At 40.2% G+C, this 13189-nt stretch overlaps 1 non-coding gene across 1 annotated transcript; it reads left to right on the plus strand.

Moving 5' to 3' along the window:
- The first annotated feature begins 10321 nt into the window (after positions 1–10321).
- Positions 10322–10428, plus strand: LOC126026613 (U6 spliceosomal RNA). The gene has a single exon (XR_007501836.1). It is a non-coding gene; the product is annotated as a U6 spliceosomal RNA (small nuclear RNA).
- The last annotated feature ends 2761 nt before the right edge of the window (positions 10429–13189 follow it).

The raw sequence follows: 13189 nt of genomic DNA on the forward strand, positions 1-13189 counted from the left end.
CCTTTTTGCAGACAAAAACTTTACTTCATATTGTTTGTTACACACAATGGCAATGGGGTTATCAAAATTTAGATCAATAAGGTTCAAGTTGTAATAATTGCTATAGCTTTCAAGTCTATTACTAAAGTAAGTGTTTAGGGATTTACTGGTCTAGAGTTAGTGCTAGTTGAATCTTCTGTGTCACTGTTTAAATTCCTGAACTTGGTGGACTACTATGTAACTTTTCCATCAGATTTGTTGTGATCCTACTGGACAGATACTACTGTGAAATCTTGGAATATGATATCCAGGATCTATAGCTCTGTAATATATTTGATTGCCTGCAGTTTGATAAGGTGAAGTTGTAGACCTGAGCAGTTTGTGTCAGAGGGTGTCAGATGTAGTAGTGGGCTTCTTTTTTGTTGTTGTTGTTGGTTTTTGGGTCACACCCGGCGGTGCTCAGGGGTTACTCCTGGCTGTCTACTCAGAAATAGCTCCTGGCAGGCACAGGGGACCATATGGGACACCGGGATTCAAGCCAACCACCTTTGGTCCTGGATCGGCTGCTTGTAAGGCAAACGCCGCTGTGCTATCTCTCCGGGCCCTAGTGGGCTTCTGTGTCTTCACACAAGAAACGGAAAAAGAGCCCAAAGTTTTCAACATAGACCAGACTACCTGGGAAGGCACTCCAACAATTTGAACCATCTTCTCAGTTGCTGGACTCTTACTTGCTAATACATTTTAATAGTTGAAGAACCGTTAAAAAAAAAAAAAAACCGAAACAGTGCTATAGAGATGCTTTAACTGCCAGCCATATTTGGGATGGCTTGTTTCAATTATACACAAAAATGTGATAAACCCTACGATTTTCCTCATATCAGATCCATTGTTATGGTCATTAATGAAAAGTATAGAATAGTAGTTCTCTTATATTATTACTGCACTGTGTAAAACTCTTACAAAGCAGAATCACAGAGAGAGAGTTCAGGGTTTAGACACTTGTCTTGCACTTGACCAAACCCAGTTCCATCCCTAAAACTGCAATGGTTCACTAGCACCAGGACTTTAGAGTACCTCTGAGTGCAGCCTAAACCCCCTCCCTCCTTAAAAACACACACACAAACAAACCATAAATTTAATACAACGGAAAGGAAACAACCTGTTTTTTTAATTAACATCTTTATTTAAACACCTTGATTACAAACATGATTGTGGTTGGGTTTCAGTCATGTAAAGAAAAAAACAACCTATTTTTAAAGGAACAGTAGATCAGATTAGCCATCTCACCAAAGAATAGGCACAGATGACAATTTAGCAGAAACCTGGCCAATAATATGTGAGGAGATGCTCAGCATTATTGTGATTGAAGGTTGCACATTGCAGCAGTGAAATATCCAGGGGTCTCAAAACTCGCAGCCTGCGGGCTGTTTGCAGCCCTCCGTACAACATTTTGTGGCCCTGCCCTAGAGGAATCTTTTTTTGTTTTGTTTTGTTTTAGTTGTTTGGGTCACAAACACACACCCCAATGTTCAAGGCTTACTACTGACTTTGCACTCAAGGATCACCCCGACTTTGCCTCCTGCAGCCCCCAGGAAAATTGAGTTTGATACCCCTGCAAGTTCAGAACAGCCAGAGTCCTCAATCCTGACCACACCAAACACTGTGCTGACTCTAAGTGGCTAGAACTTTCTTTCACTGCTGGTAACCTGCATCTTTGGAAGGTAGATGGGTAGCTTCCAAGGCAATTAAACATAAAGTTATCAAAACCCCAGAAATTATGCTCCTTGGATTTGACCCAAATGATTGAAAGTTATTCACAGGAAAATTTATGCATTAAGGATTATAGAGATAGGGCAAAGGACTGGGAGGTATGCATACATATGGGAACTCAGGTAGGTTTGGGGCTCACTAAAGTCAGTAGGTCCCCAAGAAGGGTGAGGTGAGTTCTCTAAATTTTGTTGTGAAGATTTCTTTCTTTATAAAGGGGGAGAGAGGGCCCGGAGAGATAGCACAGTGGCAGCATTTGCCTTGCAAGCAGCCGATCCAGGACCAAAGGTGGTTGGTTCGAATCCCGGTGTCCCATATGGTCCCCCGTGCCTGCCAGGAGCTATTTCTGAGCAGACAGCCAGGAATGACCCCTGAGCACCACCGGGTGTGGCCCAAAAACAAAAAAAAATAAATAAATAAAGGGGGAGAGAGCACAACTTTTGCTCCCTTGTTGCAGAAGGATGCTTCATGTCTATGGAGAGGTATTGTCTTAATAGGAGGTCAACAGTCTGAGTGTGCCTAGCAGGATTTTGAGCACTATGCTAGATTCAGCATGAAGCTTATTTATATATTAGTCCATGTGAATATGCTTAAAAGACTCAGTTTCTCTTTATTCTCATGTCAAAGAAGGTGCTTTGTGGCCCTGCCCCCTACTCACTCCCTCTCTTAGATCCTTTGCTCACCACATGTAGGCTTTGTGGTCTGAAATGGCTCCCAGTACGTCAGAATTATGAACCCTGAGAGTCCTCTCTATGCAAATGCTGATGCAGACTTGATATGAGTCAGACAACAGCATTCCCTGTGCACATGTGGGAAGAGAAGTGACAGACACGAAGAAACTCCCTTAAGTAAGGAAAATGTCATATAGACTGGAGTATCCCAGATATTCTTACTGCTCCTCTCCTTCATCCACAAACTTCCCAAGAGAATGTGGCCTGGTCTGTGACCTAAGTTTAAATAATAATCACAACAAAGCCAAAAAAAAAAGACAGCCAAGTTCTGGGGGGAGTTTTAAGGTTTTTATAAAGGACCTTTTACTTGAAAAGCAGACTGCCTTTCATCTTGAGAACACAGCTCATCTCATAAACATGATCTCATCAGTCCTTATGGACTCAAGCATTCTCAAACAAATGAGTTCATGTTTGCAGAAAGTCCTTGAGATGCAAGGATTATAGACACAGCATGAAGGTCGAGCATTATCTGAGATCATGAACACTTCTGATGCTCCCTGGTGATGTTTTCCTACAAGAATGTTTTCCCTTTCTCCTTGAACAAGGAGGGAGGCAGAAACTGGGGGAAGTTGTATTCAGCAACTTCCAGGGGCCAAGCAGTCTCAGCTGCATTGGTGAGAAAAAACAACGATAAAGACATCCCAGTTTGGGGATGGAGTAAATGGATAAAACAGAGATGCTAAAGGGAGTTTTCTACATTTGGTTTTGATCCATTGAGAAAGATCTGAAGGTCCAATGTTTGGGCTCATTAGGAAGAGCTCTGAGAAGGCTTAATGATGTCTAACTAATTGATTAATATAGATGAATACAAGACTACTATGGTTGTGAGACCTACATTCCAGGATGGAGTCCAATGAACCATTTGTGACTTGATGAACTGTCCAGGTACTTTTAATATCCATCACATTGGAGAACAACTTGACTACTCTTAAAATCCTCTCCCTTAGTTTAAGAGACAATCTTTCCTCAGACAACAACTTCACCCACAATAAAGAGTAGAACTTTCATGGTGTTTGGGGATGGATGCATTGGATGATCCAACTCTAAAGAATGGAGGGCAATGCTTGCCATCGGTTTCTTTAGGGGAAAGAGGGTAAGAGATGTGGATTATAGGGGTGCAGGGAAAGTTCTGGAAGGTGTGAAATGCATTTGAAGGGGTGTGGAAACACCATCTGTGCCAGCAGGAAAGTGGAATAATAAATCAGCGCCACAGAACACCCAGGAAACCTAGCAATGTTCACTGCTACCCTCAGCAACAATGGCTGTGTCTTTAAAATATTGAAGGGTACTCAGACCATGCAAAGGTGTCTCAGTATTTCTTGTTATTCTCCCTGATACTTGTAATTCTGCATGAAGGAGAAGCTCTGAGGAGGTTGTCTGGCCTGAGAAAATTCTCAGCTAACAGGTCAGAATTACAATGACCCTGAAGGGCTCTGGGTCTCAAGTCATGTTATTTATATGCTTTGCTTCTTTTTTTTCTCTTGTCCACCTCCTACTTTTGCAGCCTCAGTGCACTGACTATTATTTCTTTTGATAAACATCAGCTCTTGCTACCTGGTGTCCTTCAATCACCAGGACCTCAAACTATGTAGGGGAGATATGTGTAGACAGTCTGGTGGTCAGGGCATGTGTGATTCATAGCTCGTGGTATTGGAGTAGCCAAAACTATGTGAATCGGTTGGGCTGCTAGAAAGCATCTCCTCCAAGGAAAGAAAAAATGGACTCCATGTGACTTAAACAGTCATGTTCCACCTGCAGGCGCTCTGTGCCTACGCTAAGAAGAAGAACAGAGCCCAGCAAGAGAGACAGTTGTCAAGACAGTCACACCCAAGATTCAGCAGCCCTAAGAATTCCATGTACTACCTGGAGTTTCTGAAAGTAAACCCAGGTCTGAGAAGGGTCTGCCTGGATCACTTACCTGTATATTTGTCCATCCTCAGGCCCTTCCCCTTAGTTCCTTCACAACTGGCAATCTAAGGTCAAGCTGCAGAAAGAGCACAGGGCACTGGGAGTCTGGGATCTTGTCTCATGACTAACCACAATGCTATCACAGCAGTCAACATGACCTTAATCAAACAGAAGATACTAAGGATATGGTGTGTGGGGAATGGGTATGTGACTGCTAGGGTGTGAGCAAGAGAAGGGTAAAACATACTCCGAGGAATTGGAGACACTTAGTCTAGCCAAAATAATGGATTATAAATTTGGGAGTTATAGAGACAGCACAAGAGTTACAGCTCATGTCTTGTATGGTTTTATCAGTTTCATCCCCAGCTAGTTCTACGTGGTCTCTAAAACATTCCCAGTTAAACCTTGGAGCTAACCAAGCACCATTATGTGTGACCTCGCACCATATATACAAACGCACACATTAATCTGCTGGCCAACTTTTCAGAGAATTTCAGAGAAGAGTCCTCAGGTTTCCTGAGCCCTGCTGGGGAAACTTCTTAAAAATGAGTGGTGGCAGAAAGATAGTCCAGCAGCACTTTGTGTTGCTTTTTGGCTGAGACCACCATCCTGCTTCAAATCCTGGAACCCATATGGTCCACTAAACACAACCAAGAGTTGATCCATAAACACAAAGGCAGATGCACTTACCTCTGCCAAGTGTGTTCCCCAAACAGAAACAAAAGTAAATTAATGTAAATATATGTCAGAGCTACCATTTCATTGAAAATGGTGAGATGTTAGGTGTCATCTCTAGTTTTTCTAGAACCTTTCCTGAGAGAAGTGCAAGCTGTGCTTTCTTTTAGGCCAGGCTAGGAAATAGCTTAATGGGCTCCTGGGGGGAAGTTAGTGATACCCTTAAGAAGCGCTATTAATGACTATAGCTTTATAGTACAGTTTGAAGTTGGGGAAACTGATGCCTCCCATCTTTTTTTTCTTAAGCATTGCTTTACCTATTCATGGAGGTTTATTGTTCCATTTGAATTTCAAGAGTGTTTGATTCACTTCTTTGAAAAATGTCATGGGTAACCTTATAGCCATTATATTAAATCTATACAATGCTATGAGAAGTATTGCCATTTTAATGATGAGTAGGATATGTGTTTCCTCATCTATTTCCTGGAGCAGTGTTTTGTAATTTTTTTGTATAGTTTTAGAATAAAGACAGATACTCAGATTAATGGCATAGATTTGAATATTCTGATACTGATCTTTAGGTATATAATCAATTATTTTTTGTTAAAGGGAAAAGAAATACAAAATGGAGCAAGAAAAGCCTTTTCAACAAGTGGTACTAGAATAACTGGCCAACTACATGCAAAAAGTGAACTCAGACCTTTATTTATTTATTTATTTATTTATTTATTTTTTATTTTGGTTTTTATGGGAGCCACATCCAGTGATGCTCAGGGGTTACTCCTGGTTATGCCCTCAGAAATCACAGCTGGCTTGAGGGATCATATGAGATGGTGGGTGATCAAACCGCGATCCGTCCTAGGTCAGCCACATGCAAGGCAAATGCCCCACCACTGCACCACTTCTCTGGCCCCAGACCTCTTTTTAATGCCTTGCACATAAATCAAAATAAAACGGATTAACAACCTTAATATTGAACCTAAAATCATAAAGCACATAGAGGAAAATGTAGACAGAACATTCCATGACAGTGAGTCTAAAGGTGTCTTCAAAGATTTAACACCACAGGCCAAGCAAGTGGAAGCAAATATAAACAAATGGGACCACAATAAACTAAGAAAGACTAATTAAACTGTGTATTCTAATCATCTCAAAGGAAACAGTGACTAGGACACAAAGACTATCCATGGAATGGGTAAAATTATTCATTCAATAACAATCTGATAAGGGATTAATATTTAGAATATATAAGGGACTCGTAGAACTTAGCAAGAAAAAAACTAACTGAATCTAAAATGGGGAGAAGAAATGAAACTATATCATCAAAGAAGAAATACAAATAGCCAAAAGACATTAAAAAGTGCTCCATCATTTATCATGAGGGAGATGCAAATCAAAAGAACAATGAGGTACCATCTCACACACATCATAAAGAACAAGAAAAACCAGGGTTGGTGCTGATGAGAAAGAAACACTTGTTCACTGCTGGTGAAAAAAAAATCTAGAAATTGAGTATCCATATGATACAGTACTACCACTTTTAAAAACACAGTGTAGAAATGCTCTCTGCATTCCTATGTTCATCACAGAACTATTCACAATAGCCAGAATCTGGACACAATCCAAGTGCTCAAGAATAGATTAGTGGCTAAAGAAATGTAGTACATCTACATAACAGAATTCTATGCAGCTATTAGGAAAAATGAAGTCATGAAATTTGCTAAATCATTGATGGATAAAAGAGTATTAGCTGAGGAAAATGAATCAGAAGATTAGACATAGACATAAACATTTGTGGGAGACGCGAGAGATTGTACATGGCCAACTTGGGATCATCCCTCATATCCCATATGGTCCCATGAGCCTCCCAGGATCAATTTCTGAGTGCAGAGTCAGGAGTAGCCCTGAGCACCACTGGGTGTGGACCAAAACCAAAACCAAAACCAAGATAGTATAGTAATAATATCTAGAGATAATAGAGATGAGGGCCAATAGGAAAAGTCCATGGCACGAAGCTTACCACAAATAGTGGCACAATGCAAATAGTGCAGAGAAGGGTTTACTATGAAAATGATAGTTGGGATTGATCACTCTGGACAAGAACTGAGTGTTGAATGGAGATAAAGTGATATGCATGGTACCCCTTCATTAACAATAGTGCAAATCACAGTATCTAACAGGAAAAAAAGGAGAGAGAAAGATAGAAAAAGAGAAAAGGAGAGAGAGAAGGTGAAAGAGAGATAAAAGTAAAATGGCTGCCCCAGAAACAGACAAGTGGTAGGGGCAGAGAAAGACTGGGGACATGGTGGCAGGAAATGTTTTGTGGGTGAAGGGTGTAAGAGTTCTAAGACTGAAACTCAATCCTTGAATAACTTTGTGATCACAGTGCTTAAGTAAAAGTAAAAAAAAAAATGTCTGTCCCAGAGCCAGGCAGCGGGTGGGGTTGGGGCTGGGGGACAAACTGGGGACCCTGGGAACCGGAAATGTACACTGGTGAAGGATGTTGTACGTTGCATGAATGAAACTAAGTCATGAATACCTTGTATTTGTGGGGAAAGAAAACCTAACTGTATTATGAACATCCTTGTAACCATGGTGTTTAAATAAAGCAATTAAAAAAAAAAGAAGCTCCAATTGCACTTAAGCCTCTGAGAGTACATAGGTAAAGAGTGTGAGGCTAGGCAAAGGTCAGAGAGGGACCCTTTGTGTGTTGGAATTGCATATGATGGAGGTGGGGGCTTGTATGAGGATTATACTGATGCCATTTGGTGGGAAGGGTTTGTGGGAGTAGGGAATCAATATAGAGAAATGATGGATGCCAGGTTGTCCTGAGAACAACGGAACCCCTACCACTCAGTTTCAGGGTTCAGCTCTGGCTGTATAGAAATGAAAAAAGTTGGATTCCAAGGCAGCTCCATGGGGAATCCTGGCAGAATTGAGAGCTGAGGGAGGACACTGTATGTTTTCTCCAAAGACCCACTGTACACCTTGCAGGGACAGGCATCCTTTGACTGTTCCTCCCCAGGAGCCTTCCACTGATTGTCAATAGTGCCATCATGTGGTCAGGAGAAGTAAAGCCAACCCTGACGGACCCCATTGGCTCCTCCCCATCACCACCACCACCACCACCAGCCTTCCTGGATTCACTTCAGGATGAAGAGGTTATACGGGACTGCAATTGTCTTTTCCATTGTTGGAGTAATTTTTACTGGCGAAGTACATTATAAATGCTATAAATAAACCATGTTGATATTTATGGACATCCATAATACCATCATTTGGGCTTTTACAGGTTTTCCTGAGCCATTGTAAATGTCTGAGCTCAAACCCAGTTGCTCCTTTTTAGCTGCATCCTATTTCGGCTTGTTTATTGTGAAGGAAGAAGAGAAGCAGGCAAGACCCAGGTTTTGAAACGGAAATGGAAAGACACTGGTATCATTACATTTTCCTCTAAAGCACATTTTTGGCTGATGTCTATAAATGTATATGGAATTAGTGGTTGTTTATAAGAATCTCTTGGACCAAAGTGTTGAGACTAGCTCGGGATTGCTTCACTATTCTGGTTATAAAACTTTGGGGCATTAAGACAGAGGTTGGAGGAGATGATTGGGTAGAAAGTATTTATAAAAAAATTTAAGAAGAAAGAAACAAAATCTTTTTGGTAAAATTGTTCATGTTCCTTGGTATGAATTTCTAGTTGTTTCCTTTTCTAGCTGTATATCACTATATTGATTTCTCAGAGAATTTATTAATTTATTAGGAATACTCTATATCAGAGGTCTCAAACTCGTGGCCCGGGGGGCCGTTTGCAGCCCTCCGTACAACATTTTGTGGCCCTGCCCTAGAGGAACCTTTTTTTGTTTTGTTTTGTTTTGTTTTAGTTGTTTGGGTCACACCCCCCAATGTTCAAGGCTTACTACTGACTTTGCACTCAAGGATCACCCCGGCTTTGCCTCCTGCGGCCCCCAGGTAAATTGAGCTTGAGACCCCTGCTCTATATACTCAGGTATAAGTATAAAATTTGTGCCAAAAAAACCCAATCGGCTTATACTTGGGTCATAAAAGAATACACATAGTCTCCAGTTGTCATCTTCCATCTGCTGGAGGGGCAGCGTTTCAGCTCAGTCTGCAAGTGGTGGCAGAGCTGAAGAGGTAGGCAGCTGAACTGAACTGTATGCCATTGAACTATTTAGCCCACAATATTCTGCGCTTTTTCTGAGACCGACAGCAGTGATTATGTCTGTGAACTCAGTGATGATGACAATGTCTATGCTGATACCCTCACATAAGACACAGCTAAAGCTCTGTTTGGACATACAATAATGAGGAGGAGAAATCCAGTTTTGAAGGATTTTAACCTTTGTGATTTAGCTTGATTACCTGTTAAGCAATGGTTTTCTGCACTTTAAAATTTTAAAGTTATTGTTGCTGGTTTACAGTTTTTCTTTAGCAATAAACATTGAAAAACATTTAGCCTACTGATTCTTCAATCATTGTCATTGTTTTGGTATATATTTTGATTTTTGAAATTTACCAGTGGCTGCTGCATTTTTCACCTTGGCTTATACTCGAGTCACTAAGTTTTCCCAGTTTTTAGGGTAAAATCAGGGGGTCAGCTTATACTCAAGCCAGTTTATACACTAGTATATATGGCACTAGGTAAGTTTCAAAGTTTCCATGTAGTTTAGTATATGGCTTAACATGTTAACAGAACAAAAGGAACTGAGGAGTTGAGTGGCATAGAGCTGAACTACTGTTTCTCCCTCAAGGGTCCTGTTCAGTCAGAAAGAAACTCAGGACATTAAAAGAATAAAAAATAGTGCTCATTTGTACTGCTGGGGTGTTTCACCTTCTTTTTCTCCTTCGTCTCTCAAACCGATGATGAGAGACTCTAGAAGGATTTCGTCCATTTTTGGCGCATTAGACTTTTACCCCAGTTTATTACTTTTCTCTTCTCCAAACAAAACCACATAACTTGAACTATCTAGTCCTGCCTCCCAGTTAGAGGGGGAAATAAGGGAGGCACCAAGACCAAACAGGTGCAAGACTACTAAGTAGTAAACTAGGTACAGAGGGGACCACATATTCTAGCAGCCCCGGGGGTGAGGAGGATATGGGAGGTAGGACAAAAATGGAGGTGTAGGGAAGACAAATCGGTGATGGGAATCCCCCCTGATTTTATGTGAATATGTACCTAAAATATTATTGTCAACAATATGTAAGCCACTATGATCAAAATAAAAATTATATTAAAAAAAATAGTGCTCGCTTCGGCAGCACATATACTAAAATTGGAACGATACAGAGAAGATTAGCATGGCCCCTGCACAAGGATGACATGCAAATTCGTGAAGCATTCCATATTTAAAAAAAATAAAAATAAAAAATAAGAAAGCATTAATGGGGCTGCCAACACTGACTTTGAGAAGCATAAACGAAGGCCAACCACCAGAGTGCCAGCCCATAAAACTAATAACCCACCCAAAACACAATTCTGTTCAGAGTCACAGGTGTGTGGTCTCAGGCAAGGCCAAAAGCCTCAACTGTCTCTATTTCCTAGTTTGTAAATTGAAGATGGATCTAACTTAATGGAGGTTTAATGAGGTAATACTTGCTGAGTAATTCTGAGCAGGGTTGAGGTATACTTTAAATTCTATCATAACAGTAATAATGAACTCACTGATTAGTGATGTATTTTATTAAGCTCAAATGAAGAACTGACCCCTTGTTACATTTTCAAAGATAATTTTCACTGTATTGTTTTAGTTTCTGTGTCTTGACCTTGGACTGCATATTTCAACCTGGGGACTTTTAAAACTATTAATACCCAAATCCAAATCCACTGAGTCTGAGGTAGAGACCAGTGTCTATTGTCACTCCAATAGTCAGAGTGTAGATACTGAATATGTGCTTACTTTACTTTTGTTTTGCTTGACTTTATTTTCTTTCGCCAGCATTTTTTTTTCCTTATAGAAATTTACATTTTGGCAATATTCATCCCTATTTTGTGTTTTTAGGTGCTGATGTAAATAGTATTGTGTTTTAACTAAAAATTGCTCTTGTTCATTATTGGTATGGTAGGAGCATGGGGAAGTAACTTTCATTGTTGTGAGGACTATTCTAGAGATGCTGGGGGAGGATGGCAAGAGGAACTGAAAAGCAGTACCAGGAATATTCTCTAGGACTTGAGCTACCTGCCTAGAATCAGCAATATGTTTTATAGACTAACGTTATGTTCAGCAATCTTGTTATAATACATATTAGCTCCATTAAAGTTTTTGGTGGTGATTATGGTTCTTTCACTTTTTCCATGAGATTTTAAATCATTAGTTAATGTACAGCCAGTACTGGGACCCAAAGATATCACCAACTGAGGAGGGTAAGCAATAGTAAAGGAGAAGTGAGCTATCCCTGATTAACAACTTCTAGGGAGCTTCTAAAGCCTGCACATTGAGGTAGAAGTTGTCTTAGAAACAAGAATGCAACTTTAGGGAATACGAGTCACCTCCAATGAAACCAATGGAAGGATGGCCATTAGTAAAACTAGTACCAGTGCACTAAAACATTTCCTAATCTTTATGATAATTCTAGCAGTTCTTCTTTTTTAACTTTAATCATTATATTTTCACTGTTAGGTATAGTCTGGAAGGACTACTGCAAACACCAGGCCACCAAAGAGACTGGAGGCTCAAGCCATCAACAAGCTGGAAATGCCTGCCTTTGTGAAGCTAATAGTCCAAGAAGAAAATAAAAGAAAGGGAGATATGTTGTATATACAGACATCTAGAAAATAAATAAGCTTAGATAGAAAAATGATAGTCTGAAGAAAGGAGTGCAAAAGGTTATTTATGAACCCTTACCAGAATGATAATTTATGAACCAATTACCAGAAAACCAGCACCACTAGGGAATGCCCTCTTGGTGGTCATTCTCTTGGTGCCCTCTGTATTCACTCTTATATCTGCCACCTCTCCCAGAAGAAAATATTCAGAGACTTTCCATTAGCTGTCCCAAACACCTTTAATATGGAAAAGCCTAGTCTGGTTTGATTAACATAATAGGCAAATGTCTGTTAATGCTTATACTTCCTCCTCCTGTATTCACTGGTTCTAAACAATAAATACTGTACTTGAAGGACAGTTAGAGCTTTCCGTTAGGGCTGTGAGCCCCCAAAACCCAATCCTTTTTCTCCTAAAAAAAGAAAACTATTCCTTCATCCCCAATTTCAATCCAAGATCCCTTCTTATTAACACTCTTTACCCTCAGTTCTTAATCCGTTAGGTATCAAGACTGACCTCCTGCCCCAATAAGCCATCACCCAGCTCCTAAGCGAAAGGACACCCACTGAGTCCCACATCTCTTCCCCCCACAAGAAACTACAACCAACATTCCTGCTGACTCATGCTCTGTGTCCCTCCTTCTCAAACCTCCCCCACAAATGTGGACTGCTGTTTAATACTGGACTCAGCTCCAGAAGGATCCCCAGTGCAAGAACTCTACCCAAGCCCTTTCTGCCACAAATCATTTCTCAAACTCAACATGACCAGGGTGTGTGATGAAAAAGTGCCCTGGATTCCACTCCACACAAGAATATCCAAAAGACAATGGGGAAGCCTATATTTCCTTTATAAGTTTAAGACCTTTACAATACTACCTCTTAATCTGTTTATCCCCAAATGTACGGTAGTCTCCTGCATCACTCTGTTCCCTTGTCTTTTAAACTCATTTTTATTTATTTTTTCCTTTAAAAACATATATATACATGTATATGTGTGTATAAATATATGTGTGTATATATATATATATATATATATATATATATGTTTTTGTCTTGTTTTTGTTTTCTTCTCTTTCTTAGCTTCACCTGTTTTGGTTCTGCCTAGTACAAAAACCTACAAGAAAATGTCTTGCCTGGGATAAAAGCTTAGGTCAAAATCAGGGCATAGAGATGATGGAGCCTGACACTCTCACCCCCAAATACACCAGAAATTTAATATAGCACCATTTCTTTTTGCAAAGGCATACTAAAAAGGGGGAAATTATATGTATAGAAACAAGCTCTTATCTACTAGGGATAAGAACGCATACATTTTACAATACAATTTAACTCCCACCTTGAACATAATGTC

This window comes from Suncus etruscus, chromosome 13, assembly GCF_024139225.1.
Source record: "Suncus etruscus isolate mSunEtr1 chromosome 13, mSunEtr1.pri.cur, whole genome shotgun sequence".
Classification (NCBI taxonomy): Eukaryota; Metazoa; Chordata; class Mammalia; order Eulipotyphla; family Soricidae; genus Suncus; species Suncus etruscus.